Source organism: Grus americana, chromosome 4 (assembly GCF_028858705.1).
Source record: "Grus americana isolate bGruAme1 chromosome 4, bGruAme1.mat, whole genome shotgun sequence".
Lineage (NCBI taxonomy): Eukaryota > Metazoa > Chordata > Aves > Gruiformes > Gruidae > Grus > Grus americana.
In genome coordinates, this window is record NC_072855.1 from 35,717,004 (window position 1) to 35,732,500 (window position 15,497).

Consider the following 15,497-nt stretch of genomic DNA (forward strand, 5'->3'; position numbering starts at 1 on the left):
CAAAATGAAAAGTGTAAGTTCAGTGAAAGACGTACTTTGGAGAAGCTGTTTCAGAGAGGGCATTGTTCAACAGGTTAACTTGTGCAAAAGATATTTTCAAATGCTGTATGATGTGATGTGCATTTTTTTTATCACATTTTCAGAAGCTGCTTACTTGTAGTATTTGCCACTGGCTAGGTTTTGTTGCAAATTACACTGCTTAAGCCTGTTGGATCATGACTTGGATGCTTCAGCTTTAATGAAATATAAAATTTTTTTTGCCAAGTTTTGCCCACACTCAGTTTGGGAAAGATCTACATGTGCTTTCAGAGGTAAAAGGTATCAGCTTTCCTAGTCTGTTACACAAGCATATAGCTCACTTGAAGCTGCCTGCATTGCACATATGCTACTCATGCGCTATTTGGTTTGCACTTAGCCTTCTTACCTGTCTTACTCATCTGTGTGCAAGGGCAGATTTTGGAGCAGGTTGGTCTAACTGGTGGACTTCCAGTCACATCTAGACTGGAGTTGAATGTGTATTTTTCTAGGGTATCAGGCATGAGGTACCTCTTGTGCTGCAGCAGGAGATGCTGTATTTTTAGCATCCTTGTGGGCTCAAGGGAGCAGCTGGAGTGTGCAGATCCCAGCTGTGAGGAGAGCAGGCGGTTCTGGCAAACCTGCAGCTAGTACACTGCTTCTCGCTGAGAGGCGTTTGGTGGAATTGCCCAGGCAGCCTTAGTGAAAATGAATGGAGTAGCAACAGCTTCAGTCCATATAATGTAAGATTTCAGGTTTGCTGTAGCAAAAATACCTCCAAGTTGGTTGTGACATTTTTGAAGTTTTTTTTTTTTTTTTTCTCAGAGAAAATATCCTGTGTGGATGAAAAACTTTTCTTTTTTATATAACTCCTTTTTTTGTTTTGTAATAAAGACTTTCTTTTGCTACCTGCACTATCTGAATGGCTTCTTTTTGCTGTGTCTGCATCTAACTTCAGAAATCTGCTGTGACATCTCCAGCTGTTCTTCAGGGTTGGGAAACAGCATCTCCAGGTACCAGATAACTGCAGTTGTGGAATCAGGAAGCTGCTTCTGAAAGAAGTAATTTTCAGCAAGAAATAATCCTTTATTTTGTTTGATAGCCTGTTACCTAGCCTGGATTTTTCACCCATGGTTTATAGGTGTGGCAGTGTTCCTAGGATCAGCCAAAGCAGTTCACACCCTCCATTTTATGTGATACCGACAGTCCAGATGAAAAGCAGAGGTTTACTTCATCCTCCTTCATAGATCTCACATAGGTGATGGGAGGCTGCTGGGCAACTCTTGGATAACAGATGTTTTCAGGCCCCAGTGGCATGAAAACTACCCGAGTGCAGTGTAAAGCAGCCCTGAGGGTGTATGCTACAGCACTTAAAAGTGGGGGACACAGTAATGGTCCTGCACGGTGTCTCTGTATCTGAGCTTAGCACCCAGAGGAAGGTAAGTCTGATAGTTCTTGATCATTTGAGGGAATTCCAGTGTTCTGGCAGAATCTCCATGAGGCCTCTCAAGATGATTTTTGACTTGTTACCTGCTGTTGGAGCAGTAGTAAGGAGATGGAACTAAGGCCTTGTACTTCCCATAATGAATGTATAGTTGGCAATGTAATTGTTGTCGTTTGGTAAACTGACTGACCTCTTGGGGAAAGTGCTACAAGGCAGAACCCCAGCAGCTGAGAAATGCTCGCAGCAGCAGATCCTTACAATGCTGTTGTAGGTGTGTGGTTTACCATGGAAAGGTATTTAATAGTCAAGCACAATTACTTTTTTCCATTTTCATTTTCTGCCAATTCCTGTTGTTTCTACTACTTACTCAGCAGCAGGGGAGACTGCTGCTGTGGCATGTTCAGTACAGACAGGTGGTGACAGCTTGCAGCATTTTGACCACTACTTTGCTTAGACCTCCTCTGAGCATGAGTTTTACAGTACTAGAGAAAACATATGGCAGCATTGAAATAGCTTTGCCTGAGGGGAAGAGGCACAGCACTGGGATCTGGGAGAGTCCTTTGGTAAGGGTGGAAAGGTATGGTACTAAAGGGGTAGTTTAAGAGACATGACATAAGAGTTCATGAGACTTGGTTTTATTTCCTAGCATCATGTGACTGTGGACAATGCTTCCCTTCTGTGGCAGGCAGAGGCCAATGACTGTAAAATCCATCGGTTTGTGAAGGGCACAGGTACCAGGGGATGACAAAAAGTCATGTAACTATCTAGACATGCTGAACAATCTGATTTATGCATCTAAGGAGTGGAGTAATCCAAGACACAGAAGGGAAGGACACACAGCAAACCGGTCAGTTCAGCAAAATACTGTACACGTACCACATGCTGCATTGTTAGCTCTTAAACATATTTTTGACACAGTATGGACTTGCTTGCATTTTCTCACAATGCACACAAGCAATAACAGGGAAGTATTTGCTCTTTGCTTCTTGGTTTTTTACATTTGCAATGTTAGAGCCTTTTCCTTGAGGTGTTACTGAGGGGGTGGGTAGGAGAGTTACGGTGATTGTGAATCTGTAGGGATCTCGGTTTGCAAGTGATCCAGAGCCTAAAACGTGGTGGCCTGTGCAACCCCACTCCCCAAACTCTGTCCCCTCCCCTAACTGCCCTGACACTGTTGTGTGCCTACCTAAATGTTACACCTTGTTTTTTAATGGGCAAACAAAAGGGCGCCAGACACTCCTGGTGCTACCTTTCCTTTTCACACTGCTCCCCTGGAATGAATCTTTCTTCCTTTGATTGTGTTTAAACAGTAAAAATTAGAAGAGACTTTTGGGCCAAATTTTAGAAGGCATTTAGGTGTCTCACTCCCATTGGGAGGAGATCAGGCTCTGAAGAACCTCTGGTGCTATCCAGTATCCCTGGCAGTTTGTTGCCTACCAGCAGGATAAAAATAAGAGCTGGAAGATCTTCAGACTGTAGGAGTAAATGTTGCCCAGAGCACTAGGTTAAGCCCTGCTTTTCTGCTGCTGCTGCTGAAGTGGACATCATTCTGGCTGATGCTTTACTGAAGAAATTGTGATGAAGTGGGAAAACAGTTGTGTTATACTGCTGTTTGCCTAAGTGCCTGAAGGATCTGGCTTTTGAATAAAGCATGCTCTGAAACCGTACTCTAGTATGTAAATCTAAATGCCAAGAACAGAGTGACCTGGTTAATGTGACATGTTTGGGAATAGCTGAAAGGGGAAGAAAATTGATTAATTGGAAAAACATCCTGCAAGAAAGATGTTGCAGCAATAGCATGAACTAATGGAAGACTTAGAGCTGAATTGCAGTACCTGGATTATTTGAAGCATTACAAAGCAGAGGGACAACAGCATATAAAGAAAGAAGGAGTAGGAGACAATCTGGGTTTTGGGTTTTTTTCCTTTCCCTGCCTCTAAATTTTGCAGGTCAGTTTTCCCAGGCAGTGTTTCACACAGAGATTGCGGTGGTTTAGCTTTCTAAGCCTCATTTTTATGCGTTAGGTCTCTCCTTCAGGAAAGCTACCTGCTAGGTGAAGACTGGTGAGATACATCTGGTGTCTTCCTTGAGAGTGATGAGAGGATTGAAGGGCCAAATAGGCACCAACACCACAGATGAGGACACGCAGATACTTTGTTTGTACATGAGGTGTGGAAAAAGGAAGGTTTTCTGGAGGGAAGTTGTGGTGGGTTGACCCTGGCTGGGGGCCAGGTGCCCACCAGAGCTGCTCTATCACTCCCTTCATTCACCAGACAGGGGAGAAAAGGTATAACGAAAAGCTTGTGGGTCGAGATAAGGACAGGGAGAGATCATTCACTAATTATCATCACAAGCAAAACAGACCGAACTGAGAGAGGGAATTCATCTGATTTATTACTAAGCAAAACAGAGTAGAGGAATGAGAAATAAAATCAAATCTTAAAACACCTCCCCCCACCCCTCCCATCTTCCCAGGCTCAACTTCACTCCCAGCTTCAACCTCCGCCCCCCTCAGCAGCACAGGGGGACGGGGAATGGGGGTTACGGTCAGTTCAGCACATGTTGTTTCTGCTGCTTCTTCATCCTGAGGGGGAGGACTCCTCTCATCATTCCACTGCTCCAGCATGCAGTCTCTCCCATGGGAGACAGTCCTTCACCAACTTCTCCAACGTGAGTCTCTCCCACAGGGTACAGACCTTGAGGAGCAGACTGTTCCAGTGTGGGTCCCCCACGGGGTCACAAGTCCTGCCAGCAAACCTGCTCCAGCCTGGGCTCCCCTCTCCACAGGTCCTGCCAGGAGCCTGCTCCAGTGTGGGCTTCCCACGGGCCACAGCCTCCTTCAGGTGCCTCCACCTGCTCTGGCATGGGGTCCTCCATGGGCTGCAGGTGGAATCTCTACACCCCCTCATCCTTCCTCCATGGGCTGCAGGGGGACAGCCTGCTTCACCATGGTCTTCACCACGGGCTGCAGGGGGACCTCTGCTCCAGCACCTGGAGCACCTCCTGCCCCTCCTTCTGCACTGACCTTGGTGTCTGCAGAGTTTCTTACATCTTCTCACTCCTCCCTCTGGCTGCAAAAGCGCTCTCTCTCTAAGTGTTTTTTTCCTTCTTAAATATGTTATCACAGAGGTGCTGATTGGCTTGGCCTTGGCCAGCAGCAGGTCCATCTTGGAGCTGGCTGGCATTGGCTCTGTCAGACACAGGGGGAGCTTCTAGCAGCTTCTCACAGAAGCCACCCCTGTAGACCCCCCACCCCTGCTACCAAAACCGTGCCATGCAAACCCAACACGGAAGTGGAACCTGTGATTTAAGTCAATAAAACATTTTAGATTCCTTGAAGTCCATTGTTAAATTCTGTTTTCATAAATATTTAAGTACTTGCCTAACTTCTTGTTGCTGATTCCTTAAAAAATGCCGAGAGAGATTGCTTCCGATTCCTTTGTGACTCCTTGATTCATTAATATTGCTTTCCCAGGCAAGATAGCTGGTGATCTCTTACAAAACGCCCAAGAGGTGCTGAGGAAAGGCCGTATTTTTATACGCAAATGCAGCGTGTAGTAAATTCATGCTCTGCCTCCCAGCAGAAACCATGATTTCCACACACATTTGCACATAGGAACTGTGTGGCTGTGCACCTCACAACTGCCCACTATTTCTCAACAATTGCAAGTACCTCTGCCTTGCCCTTGTTCCCTGGACAGATTTGAGGTCACACCGCTGGAATAATCCCCTTAGCTTATCTTTCTGGCTATATCATGCCCTGTTTGAAAATTCCTCCCACTTACTTCTCCTTACAATCAGATCACCATAAACATCTCATTCTTCCTTTGAACATCCATCAGAGTTTTAGGTTCGCTTATCCCTCTGACCTGGTCTGCTGTCTTATTTGCCTTGCCATCTCTGCTCCTGCAGCTTGCTAGTCTTCACACTCTATTAAGTTCTTCGTCTCTGCTTTCTGTGCTTCTTCCCAATTGCTTTCTTGCAGAGGATGGGTTTTTGCATCCTCTGTCTTCAGCTAATGACATCTTAAAAACCCACTGTTACCTTGGTACCCAGGAGTAGTGTCTTTATAGATGATTAAAAGAAACAGTTGCTGAATTTCCCGAGATACCTTATCTTCCTCTCTGTCTCTCCAATTTAAGATCTGAGAACTGCCTTTTCTTGAGGATACTGCAGAAATTAAACGTATGATAAAATTTCCCAGTTTGCATGTGCAAATGTAGGTATTGGTACAATAAATCACGTGACTTTTTGCAGGTGCTCCCTTTGCGAGGGTTCTGGGCTTCTTGCCAAAGCATTTTCTCTCAACCTCGCTGTTAACCAGTCCCTTGCATTTTGCATCAGCTTCTGTTTAAATAGGCTTAGCCCTCCAGTTAACAGATATCTTTCTCTCAAGCCCTGCCCATTGCACCTGCCTTTGAAAATGTGCCCTGGAGAACCCAGTGATTCATTTGTTGTGTGCTGCTGCTGTTTGATTAAATCATTGCTTAGTTTCAGGTGGCTGCATTTGCATGCTGGAGCACTTGATCCTCCTGTTTACTGCTTTTGTGTATCGTGGAAGTGTTTGTAAAGCTTGAGGGGAGGTTCAGAATGAAAGGTATAATATCAGTGTTTGGAATAACAAATGGTATAGGCCATACACTCTCTTCATTCAGTGCTGCTTCTGTTTCCACACCAGTGAGCACGATAGATGTAATGTAGTCACAGCATGTTTCCAGAAATCCTGAGATCAGTAATGTAAAATAGGTCTTTGGAATTTTAATAATGGCGAAAATGTCAGCATGCAAAGTTGGTGCAGCCTTGTTTCTCCCTTCCCCCAGTTTTACTCCTTTAGACCAGTTTATGTATTTTCTGACCTTGCAGATACAACATAAGGTGGGGATAGGGAACCCTCCAGAACCTTGCACTGATTCCCCTCCTGTCCCAGTAGGATTCACCACTCTACAAAGCAAATGTATACAGGACTTTTAGACCAGACCTTCAGGATCAGCTCCCATCTCCCCGGATGCATTTGGGGAGTTTGGGGACCTTCAACACTGAAATGACTTTTCACATCTCCTAAGAGGAACTGTGGCACCCAGACATCACTGGGTTCTTTGCAGACCACTGTTTTTCCCCAGCAACATTCAGTAACGAGTTGTGTGTCATGGGCAGTGCTTCAGTCAAAATGGTTTGAAGGCTGTTTGGTACTACCAGAGGTGAACAGCAAAGTGTTGAAGAGGGCGTGATTCTGACCCACCCTCCTTGTAGAAATGACATTATTTTTTTAGCTCATTAAAACAAAAAATAATAGTTTATGGGGTTTTTTCATACAAACACTTGTATTGGCACAATCAGAGCACCCATCTTTTGCTTTTTTGGAGAGGGAAAAATAATATAAGCCAGAGCCCCCAGGGAAGTCTGCCTAATTAATGACTGAAAGGTTATTTATTTGCAGCTAAAGGTGGTGGAGTGACCTGTGTGTGAATTTCTGTCTCCTTTTAGGCTTTACAAAAATTCTTGTCCTGAGGCAAAGTTGCCAGAGAAGTATTTAGTCTGACTTTAAGAGAGAACAAAATGGATAGTAAACATTGAGACATAACCTCCAATCCCATGAGCCTGTTTTCCTTTCCTTATTCCTGCTTTTTAGATCACAGCAATTCTTTGTCTTTAACTCCAGAACAATGTTCAAAAAGCTTCATTTTGCTTTTTGAACAGCTTGTGGCTTGTTTGCTCTCCTGCCTGTCTGAAAATAGCGATGATGAATATGAAAAGCCATTTTCTTTACCCCAGATATGTATGCTTGCTATACAAGCCCATAAATGTTGAGCTTAGTGTTGTTCTTTTTCTTCCTTGGATCTCATGTGTTACTTTACATGGAACTTATTTAGCTTTCTTTGTAACTATGGTTACACACAGAGACCTAATATATTGACTAAACAGTCTGTCTATTTTTGTTGCAGAGCTAGAAGTTGGCCAGTTTACCTAACTTTTTGGTTCTCAGCATAGACTCCCACTGCTTATGCCTTATATATAGCCTAAACACCTTTCTGGGATGACATCCCTTGATGCAAGTGATGGAGAGAAGGATTAGGAGATAGCAACAAACAGGAGATTTTGTTTAACTGATCATGTAAGCAAATAGATTTTGTCCATTGATTACGTATGCAAATAGCTAGTCTTCAAATGACCTGTGCAATGGTGTTTAACCTCAGAAGAGTTACGGATTCTTGAAAAGTAGTTCTTACTGACACTCCCCAGCCAAATGAGGTTTTATATTCTTTATAGGTAAAAAATGCTGCAGGTTTACATTGTTTCTGTGTGGGTTTATGTGTATTGATGGAACTCAAGCTTCGCTAAATGCACGTGTCTAAATGAAAACTGAATGTAGATAAATGAAGTTGAAAGCCAGTAAAATAAGATACTGTCAGCTGAGGGCAAATGCAAAAGCAGCTGTATCTGCCCTTCTCAGCAGACTTCCTTGGAAATAAAGCAGGGTAAAGGATTCTACAGAATGAGCCATTCTCCATGCTCCAAACCTCTGAGTGAGAAATCCCCAAAATAAGTTAAGAACAAATGGCACTCTAACAGAAGGGTTTCTTGGGTTACATAAAATAGGAAAGCATGATGATGAAACCAAAACAACAAATAAACACTGTTTTGTATACCCTTTCATTGCCTTGCCAAAAAGAAAATATATCCCCCCAAAAGTCAGCTGAGTTTTATCAGCTTTGCAAAAAGATGAATGAATGCCTTGTTCTTTATTATTGCTTAAGTCATTCCTGTTTATGCCAGTATTTCAAGGATTATGTTTTGATTGTTCTGGAGAGGTGAAAACACTTTCTTGCTGATGAATAAACACTGCCACTTTTAAATATTTGTATGCAAAATGTCTTTAAAGCCATTATGAAATGCTTTCCAAAAGCACTAAGAAGCTGTTTCCCGAAAAGACAGTTTTTCTCTACATTTTCTTTCATGCTAAACAGTCCAAATGAAAAGCCTTTCAGAGTTAACTAGTTTAAGCAATACCAGTGTTTTAGTGTAATGAATAACTTTTTATAGAGGACAATTGCACACAGTTCAATATGCTAGTATTTCTATTTCTGTGCCCCACCAATGCCGGGATTCTAGGGTAGAATTTCTTTCTTTGAGAAAGCTGAAGCGATCAAAACCCTGATTAACCTCTGATATTCACGTGGTGCTCTTGATCTTGAGGACCGAAGCAGTAACAAAGAGTTAATGGCAGCCATATGCTCAGGGTATTGTGGGTACTGTTGACCCAAATGTGAACTCCGTAAGCGAGTGCTGCTAACTGCTGTTTGTTTCAGGTTTGGCGTGGAGATTACTGATGAAGAGTTTGAGCTGCTACTTGACAGAATCCCCCTTGATGAAGATGGAAATGTCAGATAGCCTCAGTTCATGCCCAGGTTTGATTCCTGGTATGCAGCCTATGCATTTTATTTCTCATTTGTGAGTGGAATTATTTTTAATCTAAAAGGCTCACATAAAATTTCCAGACTGATTCTTATTTCTTAAATGTACTCCTTTATGATGTGTTTCTTGCCTGGAGTATGCTGATTGCATGTAAAATTAGCTAATGTTATGGGTGTATACTGTTTATGATTTAGTTGCTCTTTACACGCTAATTACATATTTTAGAAGAAAGACTTCAAAGGTACATAACATACCTTTGTGCTTTCTGTAGGCTGAGAAATAAAAACGAATTGTTTCCAAAAAATGGTAATAAATGCACTTAATAACTCTGAGAACTTGAAGCATTTACAGGCCCTATATGTAGCCTGGAGTACTTCTGAGATGGTGATAATTGGTCAATAGAAGCTCTACTCAGCCTCCAAGGCCTAGCTGTGAATTAAAGTTTGATTAAAATAAAGAAGCATTGGGCTAGATAGACTTTATTATTTTCCAAAAACTAGGACTCAGTCCTCAAAACTGTCATGCCAGTAGCTGGGCAGAAGTCAGTGACATTGCTGAGGTGAGTGAAAGTCTTGTGGAATCTGGGACTGGAGAAAACCATTCCACCCATGAAATCTGGAGAAGTAAATTCCACTTTCACGCCTACTTGCATGTACACATAAAAGTTAGACTGCTCAAATGGGAATGCAAACGTTTTTGAGTTATTTAGCAGGTAAGGGTATATCTAGTTTGCATACACACATGAAGGGTAGGTAGAAGTCTTGAATTCACTGTACTGAAACCACGTGGGGTTCAGAGCATTCCTGGACTTCAGGTAACAAACCAACTAGGTATTGCAAACCTGATGCGACTGCTTCTTCCTTCCTATTCCATTAATTGCTCTTCCACTCTTCCTCTTTCTTTTCCTCAGTCCTTGTCTTCCAGCTTCAGGAAGCTTTGGGGCTGAATTCAGCTGTCCACATGTTTGCACGCAGGGCTGTTGGATATGATACGGGATTCATGTGATGCATATGACCTTCTGGAATGGTATCCCCTAGGCAATCTCCAAGGGTGTCTCTAATGACCCTTGAATATATTTGAGTGGGCTCCTGTTCCTCACATACTTTTACTGCCAAGGTCTCCTCTCCAGTTCTGTCTTTAATAGCCCTCTGACTGGGTTGCAGCTATCGCAGATTCAGTGGTGCGTGGATTTCTGTGAAGCGTCTCAGCTCCAGGAGTATTCCCTGGTTGTCCTGTGGTAAGGGTGTAAAGAGGAGACAGAGAATAAAGACTGTCTAGCAAAGCTGACCAACCTTAGAGAAACCAAAAGCATCAAAAATAAAGTATGCAGAGATGCACAACACTGGACCCTACCTCCTTCTTTGTGTGCACTCAGCTGCAGTAACCGTCCTCTGTGCTTCCTGCCTTTCTTTCTCACACGCACATTGCTTCAGCTCCCATGTCCTTGTAAATTCTGAAATTAAGAGAAGCTGATGTCCCTAAAGGAGACAAGATGCTTTTTCTGAGCAGTGTCTTGTCTTTGTGCATAAATTCGTGGATTAAGATGGGTCTGAACCCCACATTTATTTCTGTTTCTAATAATTATTTTCTTGTGCAGTGAATCACGGCATCGTAGAATCATAGAATACCAGGTTGGAAGAGACCTCAAGGATCATCTTGGTCCAATCTTTCTTTCAAGTGACACATTTTCATCACAAAGGATCTGCATTTAGCCCAGGGTGTATCACTGGCTGTGACCTTGTCTTGAAGTGTGTCCCTAAGAGTATTCACAGCTACACATAGCCCTTTAGGAGAGCTGTCACTGAGCCCTAATTTCAGTAGTACAAAAACTGCTGTGTAATATTCTTGAGGATGTCAGCAAGATAGCAGTTACCATGCAGGCTTGCATCTGACATTCTTACGGACCAGGAGCAAAACTGAATGCCGTGATTTGTAGGGACATGTAGAAAGCCAAATTTGTGCTAGCCTACCTCTGTCACCTTCAGGCCCTTTGCAGTCCAAGGTGAGTTGGGAAGACACTGGGAAATAAAAGCCTACCTCTAAAGCTGACATCTACCAGGGAACCACAGACAACATCCAGGACTTTGCTGCTGACTTTCAAGTCATTTAAAACACTTGGTCCAGCTATATTAAGCAGTAAAGGAAGGAATCTACAATAATTGGCAAGTTAAAGCTGTCTGCTATAAATGGGAGTGCACTGGGAAGGGAGCCTGGATGCATAGCAGATAAATGCCACAGGGAGTGCAAAAAAAGCTTACGGGGTTATGAAGGCTCTTTTCCCCAGGTCAGCCAGGGACCTATGGATGTGCCTGGCCTCATATCTTCCCACAAAAAAATCATGGAACCCTAGAAGCTGAACTGCCATCTCTTGCCAGGGAAATACTAAGAGATCTCCTCAGAACCTCTGGAATCTGAATGGTCGACTGCACAAGTTGAGTTTTCTATGGGCTAGGTCTTGCATGCCTCCTGTGCTTGGTTTGCTATCAAATGCCACCAAGTATAGGCTTAGGTCAGACACATGGACACCAGCAACAACTGGGCTTCTTTGCCAGGGAACCCTCAGACATACATTGTCAGACCCAAAGGTAGACCATATGTATGAAAAAAGAGGATGAATACTCTAAGAAGTGATCTATCTTAATTGCAGGAGAAAGAGCTGTTAGATTAGTAACTCAGAATAAGGGAGGAGGGGATTTTAGGGACTAAAGTTACAGCCTGGCTTTTGTCACAGTAGAAAGAAAAGAACCTGATCTTTCAGTGATGAAATTCTTTCCCCACAGTCTTTTTTTTTAACTGATCAGTCCCAGTTCCAAGTCAACCTTCAGAATTCACTAAATCTAGCAATTTCAAAGATTATTATCATGCCTACACCTGTTGTTTAGAAATAATTAGTGTTTATACAGAAATCATTATAACTTCCATGGTGTAATTCTGTATTTGAACGTGATCCAAATAGATAATTACATATGCTTGCTGGGACTATTGTTGCTCAAGTCAAGTGGGAGAGAGTGCATAGGCCCCATAGCATAGCTTAGGTAATAGCTCTTTATTAGCTTTATGGTGAGAATGGGAGGCCAGATGCTTCTCCAGATTACCTCTATGTTAATATGGGGTAATTTCATTTACTCCAGTGCAAAACTGGAGTGTAGCTGAGAACACAGTGTAGGACTGAGGTATCGTAATTTTCACTTTCATCACCCACCCCTCTATGTTTTTCCTTCTATAAAACAAAATGTTGCTTGCGGGCTTTGTCCCAGATCCTCTGTTGTATGTGGTGGGTTAGCCCCAGCCAGCAGCCAAACTCCCACCCAGCCACTCACTCACGCAGTAGGATGCAGGGAGAAAGTAGGAGGAATAGGAACAAGAAAGCTGTGGGTAAAGCTAAAGACAGGGAGATGACTTACCAGTTTCCATTGTGGGCAAAACAGACTTGACTTGGGGAAAATTAATTTAATTTATTGCCAATTTATAGATATAAATACTAATTTTGGAAGCAAAAAGACAAACATTAAGGCACATAGGGAAAAGACCTTTCTCTCCCCCTTTCACAGGATCAACTTCACTCCTTCACTCCAGACTCCTCTCTTTGTTACCACCACTGGTTGCACTCAGTCCCTTCAGCAAGGAAGCCAGTGGAGCGGCATAGAGTGGGGAGAGTTTTGTGATCAAGGTGTAGTGGCTTCCCTCTGCTGTTCCTTCCGTCTTGTTTTCCTCTGCTCTGTCATGGGCCTTCCATGGGCTGCTGTCTTCTTCATGGGTGGAGGGGGGCCTGTTCTGGAAGGCAGGAGGGATGTAATGTGTTTGCAGTAGCTGACTTGATTTACATCTCCTGTGGCTCTGAGATGGTGCAAGTGCGTTCTTCCTACTTTATGCAGCTGCTGCTTGGAGGACCTGACCAGAGACAGCTGCCATGCTGAAGGAGGGTAGATTTAGATTAAATATTAGGAAGAAACTCTTCACTGTGAGGGTGGTGAGGCACTGGAACACATTGCCCAGTGAAGCTGTGGATGCCCCCTCCCTGGAAGTGTTCAAGGCCAGGTTGGACGGGGCTTTGGGCAACCTGGTCTAGTGGAGGGTGTCCCTGCCTATGGCAGGGGGGTTGGAACTAGATGGTCTTTAAGGTCCCTTCCAACTCAAACCATTCTATGGTTCTATGATTCTATGCACTGCCAGAGAGCAATCCTTGCGTGTGTGCCTGCCTACACGTGGAGAGCTCCTTCTCAATGCACCCTTGGCATCTAGTTTGCCAGGGAAGAAATTAAGAAACCACCGTTAGGATAAGTTAAGGCCACGTGTAAATCACACAGTTTGCATGAGTTTCAGTATGCCCTGGAGTCACAGCTCCAGCTTCTCCATATTAAGGATGAGTCTGGAATATGTTGTGGGTCCTTTCTGGTCTTCCCACCGACAGCATGGTGCGCAGGAGGGAAGTGCATTGATAGACCTATATCCCTTGAATGGCACTACAATGTAACCTCAGTACACAGCCAGGATGGGAGTCTGGAGCTGCTCCTGGGTGTCTCAATTTAGACATAGTTTCAGAGTGTTTCTTGCTTCCATGGACCTTTCTTCCTCATTTTCTCTTAGGGCAGGAAGAAGCTTGCTGCTTCATTCTTTTCATACGTGATCATCTTCAAATAACTTCTATGAAATGGCAAGTTAAAATAAGCATTTAGGAAAATCTAAGATATCTCATTAAAATGGCAATGAACATGTTTCTTTTAGTGAAATAACATTTTAATTGGGAATTCAGTTTACTATAAATTAAATCTATTATTTATCCTCAAATAAGGTGTTACTTTGGTTGGAAAAGAGCATTCTAAAAGATCTAAGTCTGGTTGAAAAATGACTGTGTGTTGGCTTGTGATGGCTTCCCCTTTCACACAGTCATTTGTCTCCCTCGTCCCTCCCTTGTTATCCTGCCAGGTAGGCCTGAGACAAACCATAAAGGTACAGGGTGAGCCCCAGGAGACTCAGTATCTGAACAACATGTTTGTTCCCAGTCTCAGATTAATGAGAGAAGAACTTAAAGAATTGCATTGACTGGAAGCAGAAGATAGTTTGTGAGCCTGAGGGAATATAATCAGTAAGGACAGTTTGGAAACTTCTGTCCATGGTCATAGATAAACTGTTCAGAGGTTCAAGTGTAGCAAGAACAGTAAAATCTAACTTCTTTTTCTATAATAATATTTCATACTAGTGAGGATCATAAGTGGATTAATAAAGACAAAAATTATTAAGAATCTGCTATAGGTATATTAGACATAAGTGAGACAAGGTTTCTGAGGAATGACAGTGTTTTCTATATTACCTTTGAAACATTAGAAAAGGCTTATGTGCTCAAAGTTGGCCTGTTATCTCCAACTGTATTGGTTGACCTAATGAAAGATATCCACAGACCATACCAGTGTTACCCTAATGCTGTAATATGTGTGCATCTGATATTAATCATGCACACTTTAGCCTTTAACTAGCCATGCTCTGGTGACATTTACTGCTCGTACACTCCAAGAGGGGGAAGCTACCCCAGAAAGCAAATACATCAGTTAGCTTGGCTCCTACTGCCCAATCTGCAAATCCCTGACTATAGCAGTAGCAGGCTGTTTGCATGCACAAAATAGAAAGAAGATGCTATGGTGGAATCAAAGCACCAATTGCCTGCCTCTGACCTCTTTCCCCTCACAGTATATCCATAAAGGGGGAGGTTTAGACTGGTTCAATTTTCTTGATTTATGTTTAATAATAGTACTTTTTATTTCTTGCCTCTTACAGTGGTGCTTTGTTGTCACTGTTGCCTTGTGAGTGGCACAGCTGGAACTGACTCCTTCAGTATTTGAAGGAATATTATGCTGTGTTCATTTCTCATACAGTACATGCAGGAATAAATTATATACGCCAATTATGTTGGGTTTGATCAGTTGACCCTGATGTCAGTGAAAACTGGTTAAATGCCTTCCCAAACTTTATCTTTTCAGATTGAGCACCTACCTAAGAAATACTTTTGAAAATCTTATATAATTTGCGGTGGCAAATTTGTTTATTCTGATACTATGAAAAGGGGAAATTAGAGTACTAAAATGTTGTGTGAGCTATTGCCAGCTGATAGCTTCATTAGGGAACACTGACACCAAATCACTTGGGTGAAAAGCAGAGAGCCATAAAACTCTGCAGAATAGTTATTTTGCCTTGCAGATGAGCTTTTTAAAGGTTGTATGGTTTTGATGATGCTGATTGAGAAGTTATAGTGTCACCTGTAGACCCCGGTGAGCTAGGCATGGATTCAAACTTACAAAGGTGTAATAGTCTGTACTGCAGAGCACATACATATTAGCTAAAGCCTTTGTAGTTTGCTGTATAATGTATAGAGTTACTCTGGTAGCTACCACCTGTACTAGATTTCAGAGACAGTTTGTGACAACAGGCAGGAATGATTAAGACAAAGGATGAATGTCGGCTTTCAATGCTGCGTCTGAGAAGAAGCTAAGGCAAGAGGCCAGCTACAGGTTAAAACTTCGTCCTATCCTTCCAAAATCCTATGTGCCCTTCAATCTCCCACCTTCTAAAAATAACCTTCTTTTCCCTGTTGTCTCCCCAAATCCAAGCCGTGTGTTGGAGGTGAGTGTTT

General features: G+C 42.8%; 1 long non-coding RNA gene across 4 annotated transcripts in view; it reads left to right on the forward strand.

Annotated features, from left to right (window-relative positions):
- Window positions 1–15,497, forward strand: part of LOC129206403 (uncharacterized) — a 44,772-nt gene that overhangs the window by 12,030 nt on the left and 17,245 nt on the right. For 3 of the 4 annotated variants that reach the window (XR_008577120.1, XR_008577121.1, XR_008577122.1), the window contains one exon: window positions 8,767–8,877. This is a non-coding gene — a long non-coding RNA (uncharacterized LOC129206403). Of the gene's footprint in view, window positions 1–8,766; window positions 9,314–15,497 lie in introns of those variants that run through there. The other variant, XR_008577119.1, reaches the window with a different exon arrangement.